Here is a 24,099-nt window from a genome sequence, read left to right on the forward strand (position 1 = left end):
TCTTCTTTGATATAAAAAGTCATTTGTCGTTTATCACGGGTATTGTAAGTTTCCATGGTATGTTGAAGCAACTTTTTTCAATTTTTCCTTTTTGCTTAAGCAGTTACATAAATAGAAACTACAACACGAGATGACTGTTCAAAAGTCTATAAACTAATCCCACTGAATTTATCAGAAATTATTAAAAACCACGTTCAAGAATATAAACTGTACACAGAGACCCATAAGAATAATAATTAATCTATTTAATGATACAAAATAAAACTTAAAATTTTTCTTACTCTTAAAATAAATTTCAGGTTCTTTATTTTAACTAGGATTTTTAATTCTCTTTTAGTAAAAATTAAATGTAATGTATTCAGTGATTTATGAGATAACTTTTGTTAATGAAAAGAAGAACAAACTGGAAATGATGATTTTTTCAGCAATTTCTAAAAAGCTTAAAATTAAAACATAATTTGTTATAAAGTTACTACTACCCTTGTCACTGTACTAATTTACTTACTTATTTCTTATAAAAAAAGAACCTATTAAAAAAAAAAACAATTCCAGAATGGCTCATAAAAAAAGAACCAACAATAATTTTTAAAATTCAATCATATAATTTGATGTGTATTTTGATTAAGGTTTTACAACATATAGGCACTTTTGGAGTATTCATAAAAAAAAAAAAAAAACAATTTTTAAGAAAATCTAAAAAAGTTTTTTTAGTTTTTTTTTAAGATCAAATGGAAAAACGAATCCCACAGTAAATTCTTACAAGAAGTACCAAGTTGGTAGGAAACATCTTAAAACAGAGTCGTAAGTTAATTTATAAAAAGGTGCACAAGATAAATACTGAAAGGAAAATAAAGGTTGGGTACTGTTAAAAAAAAGACAAGTAACTTTGATGTAAGATATAGAAAATATATTGATATGTTGGAATAAGTACAGGAATAAAGGGAGTGTGTCAAAATATTGAAATGATGGTGACAAAAACTAATTAGTGGTAATTATCTATTGCAATTAGTGGTAAAATGGTGGCATTTTTGTTTAATAGATTAATCTTATACATTCAGCTAAAATGCTACATTCATTTACATTCACAGAAACTACATAATTTATGCGACTTTCTCCAGAACAGTAAAATTTAATTTGGACAACCATTCAACAACTTACCTAACTTACCAATTAAAAAAAAAAAAAAAAAGAGTTAAAAAACTGTAAAAGAAATAACATCACTGCATCATGCTTATTAAGCAATTTATTATTTACTTGAAAAGCCTGGCAAATATCTAATTTAAAGAAGGATCCCAAAGACCTAATATGAACTTACATTTTTGGTCAGGAGGTTTAAAACCAAGTTGTAAAAACAATGATCCAATGTAAAATCTTTAATAAATATAAATAACTAGTATGTATAAAGATAATCAATTAAGTCAAAGATACGGATTATAGTTATTCTTTAAACCCTCAAAAAATGAGTTATGTTTTAAAAAAATAATAATTAGGAAAAGTCATGTTTTTTAATTATACCATTAATATTTTTTAGTAGTATTTTACTAAGATTGAAACAAGGCATGAATACTGATTAGTTTTATCTAGATTTAGATATCATTCATTAAAACCATGACACAAATATTCTATAACTTTTTCTTTTTTGTAAAGCAAATATAACTTACTACTTTTGATAATATAAATATTTAAATAACTAACCTACGTAAACAGAATAAAAAATTAATTATGATAAATCACCACAAAAATGTGTGTGTATGTGTGTGTGTGTGCATGCACATGCACACACACACACACACAGAGTGAGAGAGAGGGGGGGATGCATTCACATCATATCCACACACACAGATTTCACAGTAAATACTTTAACTTAGACAGAAACCTCAAAATAATGACAAAATGTTTGTATATATTAAGAGATTACTGATAAAACTTACTGAATAACAAATCACAAATAATTAACCAGTTCAACAATTCCTTTTCTAAGAAGGAAACAGTAAAGTATCAGTTGTAAGCTTTACAACATGAATAACAAGAAATTAAAGTATAACTATACGTATGAAGCAGTAAACAGTACATCTATCCTTTTTTTTTCAAACATCCTTTCCACTTCAAACATGATCAAAGTTGAAAGTTTGGGAGCATGACATTACAGATTGAATTACCACTATCTGTATAATGTTCAGCTGGACCACAGTTTTAACAAACCAACATAATGCAAAGGCTAAAGAAAACAGAGAGAGAGAGAAAGGCAACAATGTGCCTGGCTACTCATTCGGTATTGGCTGTTATAATGACTAAACTGTAACAGTGATTTATGCTGCTCCCCAGGAGCAACTGCTCCAATACAGATTTGGGTGTTCTGTATTCTGTATGAGTAGCACCATGTAACAAAATGAACAAGTATTTATTGGATAGTAGTTTATTTTAGAAAGGTGATGTGGTGACTAGCATACTTCCTTAGGTAGTATTCTACCACATGATAAGGCCCCAGGCCCAGATGTCGGGCCAAATTTAGTGGTCAAGCTGGCAATTGTGGCATATGTAGATGTTTTCCTGGAGACATATAATGCCTGTTTGGAAGAGAACTTTGGAAGACAACGTCTTGTCCTAGTACTGAAGCCTGGCTGCAATCCGGCTCTTCCGTCTTCCTTTCACCCCCTAGCGATGATTGATGCGATGGGAAAGGTCATGGAGCAAATGATACAGCACCGACTGGTCCAAATAATTGAGGACTCTGGTGGCTTTTCGATGAGCTAATTTGGCTACCGAGCTGGAAAGTCTGCATTGGACGCGGTGGTCAAGGTGATGGATGCAGTTCATACTATCATTGCTGAAGGGAAGATGTGCACGAAGGAATGCATTTAATTGGGTTTCTCACAATGCCATCGCCTCAGCATTGGTGAACCTTCAGGTCCCTAGTTATTTAATGAGGATGATATTGTCATATCTGTTGAATAGGAGGCTTATATATGCTACTGAGAATAACACTTTAGAGAGAAGTTGTTGATAGAGGTGTTCCACAGGGATCGGTCCTTGGACCGACCCTGTGGAATGCTGCATATGATGGGGTACTGCGGATCCCCATTCAGATGGTAGTTCAGAAAATGATCTTTAATTTTTTTATTATTTTACCAGCTTGATACATTCTTTTCCATAACCTTTTTTTTTTCATCAAAATCAGCTCATCAGATTAAGTTTTAGGTGGTATGCTAGCAATCTTGACAAGTTGCGACTATAATCTTCCAATATTTTGTCAAAATAGTACTTTTAATGCCGGGATTTATTTAATCCATTTCAAACAATTCAGTTTTTAACAGCTTGAACACAGAATATTTCTATGATAATTTGACTTTTATTTTCTGAAATCTAAATTCGGTGCTCGTGTAATTTCACGTTATGTTGGCGAGCGGTGTCAATTACCTAACCCGAATAAGGTAAGAAATTTAGTAATAACCTTATACATTGTTCAGTTTTGGTATCAACTTTTTTCTGACTATTTTTCAAAATATTTTGTTCAACCATAACTTTTTACTTGTCTTAAATAAATGTAAAACTATTTAAAAAAATATAAATTATCTTTCCCATCTACTTGTTTTAAATAATTTACAGCATTGTTTGTTATTGCACAATCACTTTTTTTGATGCAACATCTTCAGATTTCATGAAAAAATGAATAATAACGTTTATTTTACGTGGAAGAAGTACATTTTTAATGAAAAATAAAAATTACAAAACACTTTAGATTATGTTGACTTCATGTACCTACGAATTGTATGTATATCAACATAACCTATGGTCGCTTCGCTCGCCTCCTATAATTAAGGTTAAATAGCGTACAATATGCATATTTAACGTTAATTATACGATGTTAGCGATCGAAGCAAACGTAGGTTATGTTTGGTTAGGTGCACGTACGATTCGTCAGCACACTAAGTCAACATAAAATGTTTCGTAATTTTTACAAACAACCTAAGCTCACTTCGCTCGCTAACATATATATTTTTTGTTTAATACATCGTTTTAATACGTTATTTTTTTGACAAAGATGATGCATAAAAAAAAGGGGAAAAGTGGCGGTACGATATCAAACTCGTTTAATCATACATCGTTTTTATCTACAATAATTTCTTAATATTTTACGAGATTTTCTGTATTGAAATTTTCATTTCGTCTGATTATTTGATTCTGTTGTAATTTTTAACATCATTTGGTCAGACTTACAGTAAAGGTCAGCTATGCGAGCTTTTTTCTTTTTCTGTTTAGCCTCCAGAACCATCGTAAGGTATTGCTTCCGAGGATGAATGAAGATGATACATATGAATGAAAAGGAAGTGTAATCTTGTACAGTCTCAATACCTGCTCATTGTATTATAAGCAGTCGCAATATTACTTCAGACACTCCAGGTAGAAATACTACTCACCTTTGGGTTTTCGCTCTTCTAAAATTGGAAGTAATACTATTATTTTGCATCTTTCTGAACTAATCACCTACATAATACTAAATAGTATAAATTACCATTACTGTTAATAATTTCATAATTTCGTAAAATAACAAATTACTCTGTGAAATAAGGGATCGTTTTAGAAATATAAAACAATATTTACTTCCTTATTTTAAACAGTACCGCGTAATCGGTAGACAGAACTCGGTAGACACTATATAAATATCACACAAAGGTTTCATGTAAGTTCTTACACGCCGGAACAAACAAATACCGATATGCGAAGTAGCGCTTATATCATTTACTAATTACACACAAATTCCATTAAAATCCTAAAATATTTACCTGGAAACTACATATTTATCCTATTATTAACTAGAAAAATCAACTGATAAAACCGATTGCTTGAAGAAAAAATAAATTTGTTTATTTATGAATCTGACATCACTAGCATACCTAGTATCTCGCATAATTTCAATACTACTTCTAATTTAAATATACTTAATTATATATCACACAATACTTACAACTATTTTTTAAAAGCAAAGTATTAACTAGATTACACATAACTTGATTTATTATATTTTTAAGAGTAAAAACTTCATGACGGTTTACTTTTTTAAATTATTTTATTACAAATAAAGTGTACTAATTTGATTATAATGAAATGAATGTATTGTTTACGTTATAATAATTTAACACAAGCTACAATTATCAAATAATATACTAAATAAAAAATAATAGGTTTGACCTAATATAACATTTAAATGTATTTTACATGTTTTTTTCAGAATTTTATTTATTAAGAATTTGCGTTATGTTGCATAACGATCAATCGTATAAGTGCGGTAAAAGCAATATTACCGCTACATATAATTTAAACTTCTAAATTTAAATTTAAACTTTTTTCTAAGTAACACTGATGAAAATAGATGTAGTGATTTGTGGTCCTAAATTCGAAATTAATATGTAAAATACCGTAACACGTAGACTCTTTTTTTGTACAGGGGTTGGGGGTTTGACTAAAACGAGAAGACTACATACTTTTGCAATGTGATGTATATTGAATAAAAAATATATTTACATCTAAAACATGTAAAATTTAATTAAATAAGTTTTATTAAGGGCCGTATTCTTTAAAAATATATAATGTTACATAAAGGTATCATACAGTGACAAAATATTTTACATTTTTCACTTGGTTCAATAAAATCTTCTGTTTTTAAAAAACAGCTGTAGTCGCCCATTTTAGATGGGCCTAGGATTCCTGGTACCCTGTTTCCATTGTCCTGTCCTGGTGAAATCTCTCTCTTTGTTCGTCATTTACTACTGCAACCAAATTTTCCAGAAAGAAATCCAAATTAGAGTGCAAAAATGCATTTTTAAAGACATGCGACATCCTATTAATTCATAAGCTTTTAAGAGTTCAACTTGCGCATTCCTGTATCACACGTCCCTGCCGCCATCTCCTTTTACCATTCACACACGGCATTCTTCACTTCTTCGTCAGATGAAAAGCGTTTCCCGCCCATATGGTCTTTCAAAAGAATGAAAAGAAAAAAATAAGCCGGTGCAAGGTCGGGAATATTAGCAGGATAGTTCACAATATCCCAGCTGTTGAAATTTGACAGTTTTGTGTGCGGTGTGGGGCCGAGCGTTATGGGCAACATACTTTTTTATCAGCTGCCCTCTTCTTCGTTTTGAATGGCCCGAAGAATTCTTCAGTATCTGTCGCAATTTATGGATTAACCTGGAATCAGAAAATCGATAAGCAAAATTCCTGAAACATGTTGACATGATTTTTTTCGCACACTGTTTTTAATTCTTTTGTCGACGGTGAACCAGTAAGCCGCCACTGTATAGATTGACTTTTGGATTCCGGTGTACCCAGTTTTCACCCTAGTCACAACAGAGTCGAGGAATTCTTCTCCCTCGAGCTTATAATAGTCGAGAAACTCTCGAGCTCAATAAACTCCATTTGTTTTGTATGCTTCAATTAACATTTTCGATACTAACCGCACGCACAATTTTCTATAGCTATAGTTGAAGCCTATATTCGTTCTGGATCGTTTGAAGAATCACGTCAAGTATTCGTGGAAAATTTCTGAATGCCTGTATCCCAGGGAAGAGTAGCATACATAATTTAGTTTAAAAAAATGGCGTACAACAGATTCGGTTTCAAATGCAAAACGAAGTAGATAACCTTCCGATAGGGCTCCACAGGTCATTGCCGATACTGAAAAAAGAATTCCTGCCAGTCCAAAATAAATCACTACGCAAGTTATCCCAACAACTTGGTATTAAATACGCATCTTGTAATACGCTTCATGAATTAAAATTGAAACCAAACCGCGTTACAATTAGCTTCTAGAAAACATTGTTGGTGGACAGGTACATTCTCGCGGCTTCGCGAATAGTTCCGAATTATGTCGAACATTCCGGAACTTCTGCGCGGCCGTCTGTACAAACTTGTATAAATGCTGCACCTCATTCAATTCCAGCCAGTGTCAGTCGAGTCAATTCTTCTATCGCTATCGAATCTATCGTGAATGTGTATATTGTAATTTGCGTGTTAATTGCAATTCACGGTTTCAAATATTCACGGCTTAAGATTTATACAGAATCATGGATAAATTTTTAAGAGGGCGTAAGCGAGCATTAGACGATAGTGAAGCATCAACAAATGCACAAGTGAGCGTATTTAAAAAATAAAATCAAGAAAATATTCTCAAGAATACTTAAATTTTGGGTTTACCAGTACTAAAGTAAATGAAGAAAAAAGGCCCCAGTGTGTCTTTTACTCAAACATTTGGCAGCAGACAGCATGAAACCTAATGAACTTAAACGACATTTAGAAACGCTTCATAGTGAGTACATTAACAAACCCTCAGAATCCTTCGAATTAAAATTAAAATTATATGAAAAGCAAACATCATTTTTCAAAAAAACTTTGTGAATGAAAAAGCTTTACTTGCCTTTTATAAAGTTTTATGTAAAATAACAAGGTGTAAAACGTCTCACACCATTGGTGAAGAACTTATTTTGCCAGCTGCAATTGAAATTGTAGAAACTATGTTTGTTAATAATTTTGCCAAACTATTGCAGTCCATAACTCTATCAAATGATACTGTTGTCCGTCAAAATGGTGATATATCAGAAAACGTACATCATCAACTTTTCGGGAAATTGCGTGACAAATTGTTTTTAATTCACCTTGATGAGGCAACAAATAGCAATAAAGATGCTCATTTGATTGCCTATGTTCGATTTTGTGATGGTATGTCAGCAGCAAAAGAACTACTTTTCTGCAAATCAATAGAACTCAAAGCAACAGCACTCTCATTATTTACTATCTTAAATGATTTCAGAAACAAGGCAAACATAAAGTGGTAATATTGCGTCGGAATATACACCGATGGTGCTCGTTCAATGTCTGGATAGTTCTAAAGTATATAAGCACTTATGAAACAAAACTCTCCGCAGTGTGTCTGGACATGTTGCATGATCCACAGGGAAGGTCTGTCTTCCAAAAAAAATTAGTCCTGGTCTGAATATTGTGCTAACAACGGTTGTACCGTAGCAAATTATATAAAAATGAGATCCCTACAATCAAGTACCTTTTCTACTCTTTGTAAAAACGTGGGTGCAGTACACTAAGCGTTACTATTTTATTGCGAGGCAAGATGGTACCACGTGGAAAATTTTTGCAACGTGTTTATGAATTAAGAGATGAAATTGCTATTTTTCTAGAAGAGGAGAACCGACCGGAAACCAATAAGTTTCGAGATGGTTTATTTGTGATTGAATTGAGGTACTTGGTCGACATATTCCACAAATTAAATACCTTGAATATTCAACTCCACGAAGCAAATACACAAATATTGGAGAGAAGTGATAAAGTTAACGCTTTTTGTAAATTGGAATTGGGAGCAGAAATTTAAAGCAAAAAAACTTAGAAATGTTTGAAAAAGTGGATGAATCTGTTAAAACTGACAAGACTGAAGAACAACATGTGAAAGTTGTTTTTTTAAGCATTGAAAATCATTTAGCCATGCTGACAAAGAATTCTAAAATGTATTTTCTTGCTTATAACAACTTGGTAGCAAGTTACGAGTGAGTTAGGAATCCATTTCAAATACTCCCGAAGGGCTCTCAACTGCAGAAGAAGAAATCGTCATAGACGGCGAGTGGCGAAATCAAAAGACAATTTAGTAATAAATTTCTGGATTTTGGGCAGGGGCAGATGATGAGTCACTGAATTTCCGCACTGAAAACAATAGCATTTCGTACACCAGTTCTATTTTCAACATCCTACCTTTGCGAAACCGAATTTTCTGAGGTGGCTGCTTTAAAGACAAAATATAGATTTGAGCTAAATACAGAAAAAGAGCTCAGAGTGTTTATTTCTATATTAAATATTCCTTCGAAAAATTTTGCTGTGCAAGACAGCTCCAAGGGAGTCCTAATAATTATTAAACTAGTTTTTTATTTAGTATTGATAAGTTAATTATTAAATACATTGTGTAGTACTGATATAATCCTGTTTATAAGTGCATTATATCAGTGTAAGTATATATTTTATTATTTATTATATCAGAATGTATTTTATTTTGCTTTCCTTTCAGTAAATTAATAAATCTTTTTAATAATATTTTATTTTCGATATTCTCGCGCCCCCCATTTAGTATTATCCCGCCCGCAGGTTGAGAAACCTGTGGTTGTTAATTATTTTAACTGAAATAATAGATGAATAATCAACATGAGGATGTATAAATGTAACCCTTTCATACACGGAAACTTCCAAGAAGTACGGTAAGTAAACAAAGTTTCATTGTAAATGAACAAACTTAATGGGAAAATTTAAAACTATCAAGGTCATTTAAACATTCAAAGAACAATAAATTATATACTTAATTAATATATATATATATATTTGTAGTTTTTAACCAACTAGCTTTAAAACCAAAACAGAATGAATCAATTTAGTAATACAAACATTTATCAAAAAATAAATAAAAGTTTATGTTTAGAAAATAGAGATGTCAATCCGCCTGGAGTTATTACTTGGTCTGTCATACCCTTTTTTAAAATGTCTTTCACTTTAGTAGTATGCCCCCGATAACTATCCATTACTAGCATACCGGGATTTTTTTTATTAAGTAAATCTCCTGATCGCTTTTTCCATACACACCTGATCCAATCTAAAATTAACGTTTCGTCCATCCAGCCTGATTCCTGTGCTCTGATAATAACTCCATTTACCTACACGGTAGGTAGGAAGAGTTTTTCTTTTAAAAACAAGGTAATTTTGATCCATCAGAAGTAATGCAAACCATAACACTAAACCTTTGTTTTTCATTACCACCAGTGCGAACCGTAACACTTTCTTCACCTTTTTTTTTTACGGTTTTGTCAAATGGCATTTCAAAATAAACGGGGTTTGATCAGCGTTTCCTATTTGAGAAGACAAACAGCCTTTATCTTTTCTAAGATTTATTATGTATTTGTGAAAATGTAATATTTTTTGTTCATAAGCGTCTGGTAGCCGTTGAGAAATGGTCGTCTTTCGTCTTATTGACAAATCATTTCCTGCAAAAAATCGTGTTATCCATACACGACTTGCTTTAGAATCAACTTTATTCAATGATTTAGCGATTTCACGAGCATATGATCGACACATTTCTGTCGTGACAGCATAACCGCATTTCCTTTTTTCCCTAACAAGTCACAAAATTTTTTTTCTATGTCTGTATATTTTGGTTTTAAGCCACAAAAAGCCCTTTTATTACCAGTGCCTTTCACCAGAAGTTGTTTCTTCTTACGCCAGTCTCGAATGCAGCTTTAATCAACGTCAAATTTTCTTCCTGCCGCCCGATTTCCAATTTTTTCAGCCTCTTCTATAACGCGCAGTTTTTAATTTACTGTAAAAGATCGTAGACGCTGTCCTTTTGTACTCATTTTAATGCCGTAATTAAAATAAATCACCGTATTAAACTTTACAAGATAAACTAAACAGATAAAATGCACATAACCGTCCACATATACAAACAGTACAATGACTATGGCGAATAGACATAACGACGATGGGTAACAGATATTGTAACTGGAGTGTCATTAGAACCGGATGCAGCCTATACAGAATGAATCAGTTTTATAAAAATACCGTAACTTCGTTCCTATCGACAATATGAACAGGATGTTAATAATTAACGATATATTCTGTATAAGCGGCATCCGGTATTGATAAACGAAAGACGAATGTAACTATATTTATGTGATTGAATTTAGGTACTCCTAAGAAAACGTTTACTTTACAAAAATTATCCTGGTTAAAGGCTATGTTTCAAGTAAGACCCGCACCCTTATTTTTTCTCTCCAATTCCAAGAAAAAAGTGCGGGCGGGGGTTACTCGAATAAATACGGTAATTAAAATATTTTCGAAAGTTTGAAGAAGTTTCGGAAAACAATCCGAAAAATGTACTATGTAACCAAAGTTATTTTGAAATAGAATTACGTTAGGTAGACAATAGACTTTAAATGAAAATATTTATCTTTTCTTTTTTTTTTATTAAGAAAAGAAACTGTAGATAACAGATTATTTTGAACAATATTAAACATTCAGACGACAAACTCAATTCCTCTGATGAATAAACAAACGCATAAATTATAAAAGACGTATCATGGCAACATTGTATTCAAGAGTCTAAGATAATAAAAAAAAATTGTTACTGTAATAAATTCTGTCACCGCTTTTGTTAAAAAAAAATGAAAAAGAGGTACATAGCTCATTAACATAGATATGTTGGCCTTACACCTGAATACATATAGCAGTCACAGCTGTACTACTGTGAAAAAGTGAAAGGTTAAAAATTAAAATAACATAGCATACTGCGTATATAACGAAAACACCGATGACCTTTGTGATTCCAGCATCTGAAAATTATAAATAAATAAATAAATTTCAATACAATAGTACGACGTCAATGAATTTATACATTTTTACCACCTTCTCAATTTTAATGCCTTTTAATTTATAACGATGTAAATATAAACCGGAAATGATTATGTATACACTTATTAACTTCCCATGTCCTGAAAATTCCCCATGATAACGCTCAAATTATATATTTGCGATTAACGAGCGAACTTAACTTCCCATGTCCTGAAAATTTCCCACGATAATACTCAAATTATATATTTACGATTAACCAGCGACTAACATTCTGATTTCTTTTTTACCGATTTTGAGTAAGAGCATTATTAGGTACAGCATAAAACAAAAACTTTTTACCGTTTAATATCTTACGTTAAAAGAATTCTGCTTAACCGTGCATTCGTAAACAAGATTATTTGTATGGTAAATAGTTCAATGCAGATGGCTGCGACGCTCAGCTCACCTCCACGGACATAGTTCATAGACTAGAGCGCATTACAAATATAATTTTAAGAATCACAAATAAAAATCTCCTTAAGGCATTCTACACTGCGTGATATCAACACAAACTACAGACAGTTGTGGCCGTTATACTGCGGATTTAATTGTCGGTGCATTAAAACCAGAGCCTTCTTCTTCATACCTGGTGGCTTACAAAGACCTTGAAAAGACAATCATTCTACGATCGCCAGATTTGTGAATGAATGTATTAAAAAAAAATATTTCCTGAATCTTCTGCAGATGAAAGTGTTTATATTTCTCTCAGATGCTGCTCCCTATGTAATCGAGGAAACCAAAACCCTCCAAGTATTTTATCAGAATTTGATTAATCTGACTTACTTTGCTCACGGAGTATATAGAATCGCTCAAGTACGATCCACGTTTGAGAATGTAAACAAACTGATTTCATCAACAAAGAAAGTGTTTCTTAAGACACCTACTCGCAATAAGGCCTATATAGAAAAACTGCCAAATGTGCCTTTACCTCCAGAACCAGTGGTAATTCGATGCGGAACGTGAACTGAAGCTGTATTGTCTTACAATGAACATTTCGAGGCCATCAAAGATGTAGTAAACGACTTTGATAGTGCACAGGCTATGGCAGTTTGTCAGTCCAAGAAAGCATTTAACGATTCTAGCACAAAAAAAACATAGCTGCGATTAGCACTCGTTTTTCCCACATAGCTGCCAAAAAGCTTGAAACTCAAAGTTTGGCGTTGACTGAATCAATTCAGTTAATGAATAAAATCCGCCAAATGAACTCCGCATTGCCAGAGGTATTCCCGTGTAAAGTTAAAGAAAAATTTGAAAACATTTTGACCAATAACCCAGGCTTTGAACCTTTATGTAAAATTGATACTTTCATTAATAGAACTTTTGCCAGAAACAATAAATGCTAAACATAGCACCCAAATTCAAATACTGCCCAGTTACCTCAGTGAATGTGAAACGATCCTTTTCCGCTTATAAAAATATTTTGAGTAATCGAAGACACAATCTTACTACCGAACATTTGGAACAGTACCTAATTGTTTACGTTTACAAAATGTTAAATAATTGTTAATTATCGAAATTATCGATATGTTATTGAACTACTTACTAACTGTATGGTGATCTTGAAATAAAAAAACTTAAATTACTATTTTTTTAATCTTTAAAGTTGCATATATTGACACTTTTTAAGCATTCTTCATGGATATTTCAAGCGTTTTATGTAGCATATAATCCGGTTTCTAGTAATTACCATTCAACATGCGCTCAGTTATGATCCGCGAATATCAATAACATTCATAGATGGTATAAACAACTTGAAACCACTGGCTCCCCAAAACTGAAAGTTTTAAGTGCTGGCCCGACAGCCAGTTCACGGGCCGTTCTCTTTCACGGAAGCCAGTGTGTCCGGTATGAACTATCTTGATACGGTACAACTATGGCTCTTTCCTAAACTACAATACGAACCACAAAACTTTAATTGCCAACAAGATGGTGCACCTCCTCATTGGCATAACGCTGTACGTGATAGGTCGAATGAAATTCTCCCCGGCTATTGGATTGGTCGCCGGAGATCACATGACAGGATTTGTTTGCCTTGGCCTCCATGTTCGCCCGATCTCCAGCCCCGTGCGATTTTCTTCTTTGGGGGTTTATAAAGGATCAAGTGGATGTACCGCCATTACCAGCTGACCTACCCGACCTGAGACATAGGATTGAAGCAGCTGTTACATCAAATACACCAGACTTGCTGATTAAAGTATGGGATAATAAACTCTCCTATCAGCTGGATGTGAGTCGTTTGACGAATAATACTTATATTAAACACTCAGGAAAAACTGATTGAGTAGCTCTTTTTATTTCATGTAAAATTTGTCACTGTAAATAAAACTTAATAAATATTACCTAACTTTAAAATGCCGATATTCATTTTGAAACGTATGGTTGTTTATAAAGATGCTCCGTTTCACTCTGTGCTTCTTGTATAAATGGAAAATAATTTGCGACTTTTTAACAAGTAGCTGTTGTACTGTTTATAAAAACATTTTAAATTATGCACACTCGGCCAACAGTAAAATGGGTAAAATTGTTGGTTACAACATTAATTTTAACATTATTAGAGTAAATAAGCATTTTCTACGTTCAACTAAAAAACGTGCTGACCATTAGATAGCCTAACCTCAATAACCCAATTAGTTTATACACTTAAAAATATTAATTTTTCAAAGCACATAAATTTAGATACCTTAACTGTAACTAAAAACGGTAGTATTACACAACGATCGATTACTGAAAATTAAATAAATTAAATTAAATTAAATACTCCTAAAATAATGTTCCCAAGTTATGCAATACTATTTTAGGGAGGGATATAATAAGTAAATAAATTCTAATGTAAAAACAGTCCACCTCTTGGAATTGTATATCAAGAGAGAAAAGTTTCGTCACTTTAATGACCAGAGCAAGCGCCGACCTACAATAAAAAAAAAAGCTGACATCAGAGAATCGTATTTCGAAAACTGGTTTCTCAAACGATTTCAAGATTTTCCTTTACAACTGTTTTCATTTAAACTATATATATTTTTTATTAAAGAAGTCGAATAATTTCATTGTCAACGTAAAATTTTGAGACTTTCAGCGATAAAAGTAAAATATTTAGACATAACAAATGATACATTTTTAAAAGGAGGAATTTTCTCCGAACTCTTTTTTGCAACGCTACTGACTTCATGATTCTGAAGAATATGCATATTCAGTAATTATAGAAACAATAAAACTTGATTTAAGCAATTTTAAAACTTTGATAAAATTCATCAGAAAATATTTGTGAATGACGGGTAAAGTACTCGAAGATCAAAATTATTTGCAAACATGTATGATGCAAGTTGCAATTGTACTAAAAGTGTCCCTCTGTATTTATTTTAAACGTAATACAAATTACCCGGAGTTATGCTAAACAAGAATCAATAAATCATCGCAAATAAGCTGATTTCGAACTCGAGAGTTCTAAGTTTCAAATCCTAGTAAAAGCAGTTACTTTTATACGGATTAGAATACTAGATCGTAGAAACCAGTGTTCTTTGGGGGTTGGATTTCAATTAACCACACATCTTAGGAACGGCCGACCTGAGATATTGTACAAGACTACAGTTCATTTATACTCATACATATAATCCTCTGAAGTAATACCTTACGGTGGTTCCGGAGGCTAAACTGAAAAAGAAAAGGACCACAATCTTCAAAACTCTAAGACGGTAAATTCAATAAATTTATTTGTGCGCTTTTTATTTAAATTTATAAGTGATATCTGATGTTTGTAAGAATAAATATTTGATTTGATTTTTATTGTAATCTTGATATGTGAGAACTCCGCATCCAGGAATATTTTTTTCGTTTTTTTAGCCTCCACCGTATCACCGTTAGGTATTGCTTCATAGGATCAGACGAAATGACGATTTTGTAACAAGGATTCGAACCCGGGACCATCCACGTATACTAGACAGGCGTAAACTTTATCTATTATTGAAATCTGTAGAGTAAGATTTAATTTTAAAAATATATTATTATTATGCAAATGTAAAATGTACATAACGTATACAAAAAAAAAATCCCTTTCCGCAACGCCGGAAGGACGAGGTAGAATTCACCGGTGCTAAGTTGGGGATAAAAAAATTTCCACCTTAAAGTTAAGAAGAACTTCAAATTTACTTAATACGACAATGGTTGCATGTGGAAAAAGTTTCACACGTTTAGCATACAAGTCCCACCTTCTTACAGCTCCAGTACATTCCTTGCCGTAAAAGTTGGTCATATTAAGAATTGTTTCAGATAAAAATTTTAGGTAATTTTTATTGGCTAACGACCACTTTAAACCGATTCGATTTTGTGCCTATTAAGGGAAGTATGATTTTTTTGTCTTCGAACCCCCATTTTTTCCACCCCCTGGGCCAATGGTTGGTGATATAAAAAATCTTTATTTAGATAGGTTTTAGGCCCTTACCTAAAAAATAAGAGGAACTTTACACGAATTCGATATTTTGTTTTGGAAAAAGCCCCCCCATTTCCACCCCCATGATCGGATTTTGGCCGTTAACGAACTCGACCGAGATTTTGGGACGAGTTACTTTTAAGGAACAATTTGAACTTGATTGGCGGAAAACTACAACAGTTATCGTGTCCACAAGAAAGTGAAATATATATACATAAACTTTTGAGTTACCGGTGGTTTTGGGGTCTGGTAGATGTGAAACGCGAAGATATTTCGGAATTTTCCTGAAGTCGAATCACGGTACCCATTACTAAAGGTAGCTTTCTTATGAAATCTACCTAATACCATAAATAAAATATAAAATAATATAAATAAAAAAAATAGACCGCGTGCGCTGAAAGCATACTAAGACAATATCAAAGCCTATTTTACTGCCACCGACTGTAATAGCGAGTGGAAACCAATCAGTCACGCTTAACTGACATGAGAATTAAAACGAGAGAATTTATTTATAAGACACGCTAAGGTAAACTAACATATTTAGACTATTTTAAAGTGCTACGCAATATCCTAATACGCAGCACAAACAATTACGCTATGTAGAAATGCCACCGAGTGCATTAATCAAGAGATTTACGTAGTAATTACAAGTAAAATTACAAAAATGAAATATCGGCCAGTATCGTTACCGATTAACATTATGATCGGATTATTAGTCAACGCTAGGCGGAAATTTGGAATCATAAATTAAAAAATTAAAAAGAGCAGGACTTATGAACGAGAAACACCATTCTAGAAGCAGACAAGACAAGATATATCTTCGCCACTTACGTTACTATTTGGAACTGCTGTTATAACAGATAAAAAAATTACAAAAATTAAATATATGTGCACAATTTGTTAGGTTTGACGAACAATAATTTTTTATATTGCCAATAAATAAGTACAAATCTACAATAAAATATTTAGATTTAATTCTGAGAAAATTAACAATGTCAAGTGAAAATGAAGAACAGTTAAAAAAATTCCATTTATTAAAAACAAAAGTTAGCAACATGGCAAAAAAATACTGTTATAAACAAGAATAATTTGAATATTTTTACATCTACAGATAAAATATATTACAAATAATTAAAAGAAAATTAAATATATTTTAACAGCATTGTTTAAAATGTTATTATGCTATGTTAAAAATATTAAGAAACGAAAGTTCATTACTTAGAAACAATTTTGACAAAATAGATCGGAGAAATGTTTTATTTTGTAAGTCAACAGTATTTATAGTTAATCAACAACTGAAATTCTTGTTTTGTATTTATATAAAATTGTACCCTTTCAAAACTGAAGAAAATTAATTGTCACTTCCTAGAAATGCCTTTTTAGTTTCCAAATAAAGAATATCCAGATATAATTTCAGTTTACAGGTACTGCAATGGAAATAAGGTATACACGCGTCGTAAATATCAAGAAAGGTTCCTTGATAGAAGAATTCTAAATCCGAAAACTTCTGCTTCAGTATTTCATTATTAACGCATAACTGATTCTTTTCTATTACATTCGTATTTTGTTGAACGCCAACAACAACGTCAAGTCGATAAAGATTAGAACGTAGTTTGGCAAATTAAACTTAGTCCAAGGCTCAATACTAGACGAATTTCTAATAACGCTGGTTTGTCGCACCGCTTGCAGGAAATTCGAAATTTATTAAATACAGGCTTTTCGTTGCGTCTAAATTTCAGTAACTGGTTTCAAGACAATCGTCATAAATTATCACTGGAGCATTAAAAATCCACATGACACAGTAAAAAGTAGTTTCAACGTAACATTTTACGTTAATGTTTGGTATGATATTATAGGCGAGCATAGTAATGGACCATTTTATTTTTGTAAAATGAGTTACTTATATTAAGAAAATAATCTGCCAACTCGTTTAGAAGACATGATATTACGAATATATGAATACACATTTTATAAACAACTGGATCGGGCGAGGCGGATCAATTAATTAGCCTCCTAGATCACCTTATTTAACGCCAATCGACTACTACCCGTGGGGGTCATATGAAATCGTTAGTATACGAACAACAAGTAACTAAAAAAGAAGAATTAGTAACAAAACTTTTCAAAGCAATTGCACAAAAAAAAATCTGATACATTCAAGGAATTTTAAATCGAACGGACTATTGCGTAACAGTGGACATTTTTGAAAAATTATTGTAATAGTAAGTTTGTAATACGTTTTTTATTCATTTATTTTTAATAACTGAATTTTTTCATACATTTCACTATTAAATGATTGTTGTTTTGAATTTAAATTACAATGCACTATTTTCACGTTGTCACGTTTCAGTTTGTTTTGTTTTTAATAAGTGTCAAATTTTTTCTTGTTCAGTTGGAGTATTTACTTAAGTTTTCTCAGAATTAAATTCTCACAGATGTTGCAAAATTTAATATATTTATATGCGATTTAACAAAGTTATTGCACGTCAAACTTATAAAATTGTGTTTAGTGATAGCAATTTTCCGTTTTACAATAATTTTATCAAATATTACTAGATGCAGTTCTAGGATTTGTTTGATTCAATCTTCAGATCAAAAATCAAATGATCTCAAATTTAGCCCAGAATTTATATTTTCAAAAATTTCAGTACGACGGAATAATTAATTTTGTCTGTAAATATTTTGCAATATTGAAATGATTCTCGTTTCGGTTATAATTACAACTGTATTTTTCTGTCATGTTTCGTTTTTTTAATAAAAATCAAATTTCTTAAACTGTTCTTCAGGTTCAGTTGAAATTATTTAAATACATTTTCTCAGAATTGAAGTTTTCTATAAATTTTATTTAACAAATTTATTTTTACTGGTAATGTAAAAAAAAGTTAACGTACATCAAACCTAAAAAATAAAACCTGTTTTGTGGCACAAATATTTTTTTTTTACATTAATTTTCACATAATAAACTAGGCACATAATATACTACTAGGGTACCTTATATTCAATTTTTCAAGTCAAATTCCATCAAATTTACCACTTAAATTAAGTCCCCAGAAATTCAGTATGTCCCTGGTAACAGAAATCATTTCTTTTTCCTGTTTAGCCTCCTGTAATTACGGTTCAGATAATATTTCAGAGGATGAATGAGGATAATATGTATGAGTGTAAATAAAGTGTAGTCTTGTACAGTCTCAGTTCGACCATTCCTGAGATGTGTGGTTAATTGAAACCAAACCACCAACGAACATCGGTATCCACCATCTAGTATTCAAATCTGTGTAAAAATACGACTTTACTAGGACTTGAACGCTGCAACTCTCGACTTCCAAATCAGCTGATTTGGAAAGACGCGTTCACCGCTAGACCAACCTCGTGGTAACAGAAATCAGAGCGACATTTTCTACACAGAAACGTTCATGTTTGCATCGTTAACCTAGCCATATCACAATATTTATAGACTGAAACGAATAAAAAAATTGTACTTAATTTTACTGGTTTCCGTATTTCAGTAAATGCTTAGCTATGTGAATAAAAGATAATTTTTTTTTGCACTTTTATTAATATTTACGGTAAACTACACACAAAAACATTTTTGTGACCGCAGATTCTTAAAAATGAGTTGCGTAGACGTTTTCTTATATTTTTTATTTTAATAAATGCTGGACAACCTATATGTTTTTTTCGGATTGGAAAATGGAGGGAAGTGTTTGTAGTGTAATCAAGCAATTCATATAAACTCTCGTAATCGTAAAAATTATAAAGCAGACGCACTGAATTATTCACCATGATGAATATAAACAATCACCGTATAATTATAGCCTATTAGCAAGGTGACCATTATTTCCTCAGTCAAAATTCGAGACATGCCGTAAGAAGACCCTCCACAACAGGGTTAATGATATTTTTTTATTTTTTTTTACAAATATGTATTAATTTCTTACAAAAGAAATCTAATTAATTAGTTTAAAAAATTTCACGTAAAACCGTATTGTATTGGCTAAAAAAAAAATACACAATATTTACACCCAATAAAAATAAAAATTTACAGGATAGTTAAAACGCAAAACACAATATGCATACGGCTTTGCTAAAATCCGCATTAGGCAAATACAAACTACAGTGAATTAATTAAGCTAGCTAACGTTTGATTAGATGCAATCAAAACTAATGCAGAAGGCGATCCGTAACATAATTTGATGACGGGAAAACCGAGTAAGTTTGGAATTAGTTGCGGACCTCCGTGGCGCGAGTGATAGCGTAGGTCCCGGGTTCGAATCCCAGTCAGGCATGGCATTTTCACACGCTAGAAATCATTCATTCCATTCTCTGAAACATACCTAACAATGGTCCTGCAGGTTAAAAAAAAATGTTCATCTTCCCCGTATCTCGCATTTCAATTCTTGTTACAAGATGCAAAATCAATCATATTTTAAAATAGAGATTTTAAAGTGTTTTGGACAATTTGAGTAGTTTTACCACCTTACCCGTCACAAAATAGGCCGATTTTACAACACCCTTATTAGTAACGGGATTCAAATATAATAACGCACCACAATACAGTTTTTGATATTTTACTTTTTCAAGACATTCTGGTGCATTCTTCGTTATATTACACTACTTATCTTGAACTGATAACCATATATAAAACATATAAAATAAAATAAAAATTTCGTTTGCCCAAAATAAATGTTGCAAGTTTTTACGATGAGAAAATTGTTTCGTGAATATCTCTCGATACGAAAAATACAAAAAAAAGTAGTTTCTATGTAAAAGACGTAGTTTTATGTATCGTTTTCAAGCAAAACGAATTCAATTAATAAAGTAGATAACACGTTTCAAATTTCACATTTCGGTCGCACATTTAAAATTTTAACAAGTCTTCACTATTTTTATTAGTTGGTTACCCCCTATTATCGAGAACTGATTTTTGGTATTAAATCACTCAGAACACTTTAAAAAAGAAAGAAAGTAGTATTAGGGTGAAGATATTCTACTTTTACTAAAATTTATTTCCTAATTTTAGAGTCAAGATACAATTTGGTAAAAATATCATATATAAATTACAGTACCTAAAATTAATTAAATATAAACTAGCCAGCCCGTCTAGCTAGAACCTGGATCCTCGAGCCAGGCAAACCCCTGAGCCAACTCAGGGGCTCCTCGGGCCACGGAGCCTACCCCAGGGACACAGAGCTCGCTTCGCTCGCCATTTCTGTGTCGCCAGGGGGACCGGCAGAACTTGCTTTGGTCGCCATTCCCGTCTACCCAGTGGGCTCCCCCCCCGGACCCCCGCACTGTTCGTTACCCTCAAGGTTGTGAAAATAACATTGATGAAAAATTTACTTCATAATTATATTTCTGCCAGTAAGGAAATGAAATAAGTTATGAATTTACCCTCCCATGAGGTGAATAAATAATGAATATTTTTAATGACTTAACCTTGAGGGAGACGGGGCCTCGATCTCAGTCTATGCTTAAAATCTTCCCTAGGATAACACGAATGTATCCGGCAAATTTGAAAGCAATCGGTCAGTTGGTTCTCGCATGATAGACAAACTTTAATATAATACACAAATACTCCGTTTGAATTTTGAAAATCGGACGATGTTTTGCAGATATTATAAGAGCACCCCATTGCACCTTCCAAATACCGCCCTAGGGGCACCCCGTTTGTTACCGGTTGATAATGATGATCCTTCTAACCTCCCACGACGTGCTAGCATACTTCACCACCCTAGCCTCAAACGCAGTCCCCATGGAAACGCATTACTGGTAAACAGAAATGTTTTAAATTTATTCAATATTATTTTATTTAACGTAAATTTAATTCTATTATTTTTGTAATATTATTCACTCGATCGATTCGAATCATTCGGTTCAATCTAAGCTCCCGCAGTGATAGAGACTCACAGTTCACAATTCATGATCGACTAAAAGTTGGCCACGACAACTATATATCTTGCTTGTCACCTTTACCGCATCCATGTACTGCTGTCTTCCGCTGTATGGTTGCGAGACAATGGATGCTGATCACCTGAGAGCTTGTCCGGCCCTAGACCACACCCGGCTGGATGAGAGCCCGGAGTTCAAAGGAGCCGGTCTTTATTGGTCAGCGCGTCGCCAAACGGCTCAACAGCCAAGGACGGGCGTTGGCTAGTAAATAAGCATTTCATAAAAGTTTGTGCTTCAACCGGCGAATCTCCACTACTAATTATATGCAATACATACAATTTTTTTTTTCGAGAAAAAACTTTCTCAGTTAAGCCAAGAAACGGGTAAAAATTTGGCAGCGATTGATTGAGTAGTTTTTTTGCTTATCCCGAACACCCTCTTCCTCTTTATATAATAGTATATATATATAGATTTAACAGAAACATTTTTGAAATTTCATTCAAGTGTTCTATCATCTATGATTTATAAAATATACATTAACTTTAGTAAAGACTTAAGAGGGGGAGGGATAAAAATTAAAGCAATTAAATCTTTTTTGAAATTATGATGGGGGTTCCCTTTCGATTAATAAATAAGATCTGGTACACAGAGGAATATTGTACAGTTCAACTACTTGGAAACCTTCATTTAATTACACTTAGCCAGCATTTAAATTAAAAAGAAAAAACCTTAAATATGCCAAGATAAAATAAATTGACATAATAAATAAGATAAAAATGTAGTTAAATGACTAAGATAAAAAAAGAAATAAACTCTTTAAGATTACAGTTAAGGCATAATTATAATTGTCTAACATAAAACAACATATTTACAAAAATTCAGATGATATTTTTTTTTATCATAATAATCCATACATTTATTAAACATGAATAAATTAATGAAAAAAAAAATTGTTTACAAGCAAAAGAATTGCATAATTTGTTTACTGCAACAGATTAATAATGAAGATAAACAACTGTAGTAAATAATATTGTTTATGTATTGAGTGAATACATAACAATCTCCACCCATTCACCACATATTTTTACAATCTAAGAAATTAGTATTTCAAAATAAGTTTTGGCATCTAACTTGAAAGAAATTTTTTAAATGACTATTACAGTAGTACGACATAATAATTAATTAATAATATAATTGTGGAAGAAATTTATTAAAATATACACTTATAAATATAGTTTAACGTAAACTTTTAAGTTATAATTTATATTTTAAGTTGTTAAAATTTTAATTTAACGACTAAAATGTAATTATATATTTTTAATTTAATACATGTTATATTGGCTCAACTGAACTAGAAGTTTGTACTGAAATAACAAATATAGTCTGAAATAATAAAAGTTGTACAGGAAAAACAAGTCCTATTTTTCATTTTCAATATTTAATAATGGCAGTTTTATTAGATTACAGGTTTAAACAACAATATTAAAACACCACAGATTACTGATTTAATCTGTATACTTTAAAAACAACATACAATCCAATAAAAAGACTTTTAATTCACACAAACCCTAAAAGATAAGTTCCATACTTCAATTATTTATAATATATTTAGAATCACAAAGTTATTATGAATAAATTAGCAAAAACTTGGGCTTTGAAGAGACATGCTATTACACAGAAGTTAATAAAATATAAGAGAAACCCTAGGACTTCTAAACACTTTAATTTAAACTAGTTTTAATACAAAACATTCTATAATTTGAATTTATAAAAATAAAACGCTGACAACAAAGTTATTGTATTTTCCTGGCAACAACCTTTTTCTTGGTTATTTATAATTAATCTTATATAATGAAAAAATAATGATAAATGAAAAAAGTTTAAAGAATTCAAAAAAAATGATATTTTTAAACTTTGATTGGCTCCCCCATAGCCAATGTGGCTCCCAGAGCAATTTTTGGGGGCCACTTTTACTACTATTATGCTTAGAAATGTATTAAAAAAATTCAATTAAAAAGTATGCTGCAAAAATTTGAGAAAATTGACCCCAAAGAAATGATCTACCCGCCCTGTGGAGAAATTACCCCAAAATTTTACAAACAAATTTTCCCCATATACAGCTTCTGTGCCAAATTTCACAGAAATCAGTTAATCCAGTCAAACGTTATTAAGCTTCAAACACACCAACACATATAAATACCTGCATACAAACATTACCATACACTTTTTTTGTTTTTTGGAGTCCCTGGGTTGTGAAACATCGAGAAATGCAAAAGAACCCCATACCTCATTTTTTTGACAGATTACCATAATTTCCTTCTTGCAGCATAGCTGTAGAGCTACGATGCCAGAAAAGT

At 32.0% G+C, this 24,099-nt stretch overlaps 1 protein-coding gene across 1 annotated transcript in view; it reads right to left on the bottom strand.

Moving 5' to 3' along the window:
• Positions 1-24,099, bottom strand: part of LOC142321463 (farnesyl pyrophosphate synthase-like) — a 64,185-nt gene that overhangs the window by 35,990 nt on the left and 4,096 nt on the right. The gene's annotated exons all lie outside the window — the stretch shown is intronic.

This window comes from Lycorma delicatula, chromosome 3, assembly GCF_047948215.1.
Source record: "Lycorma delicatula isolate Av1 chromosome 3, ASM4794821v1, whole genome shotgun sequence".
Taxonomy (NCBI): Eukaryota; Metazoa; Arthropoda; class Insecta; order Hemiptera; family Fulgoridae; genus Lycorma; species Lycorma delicatula.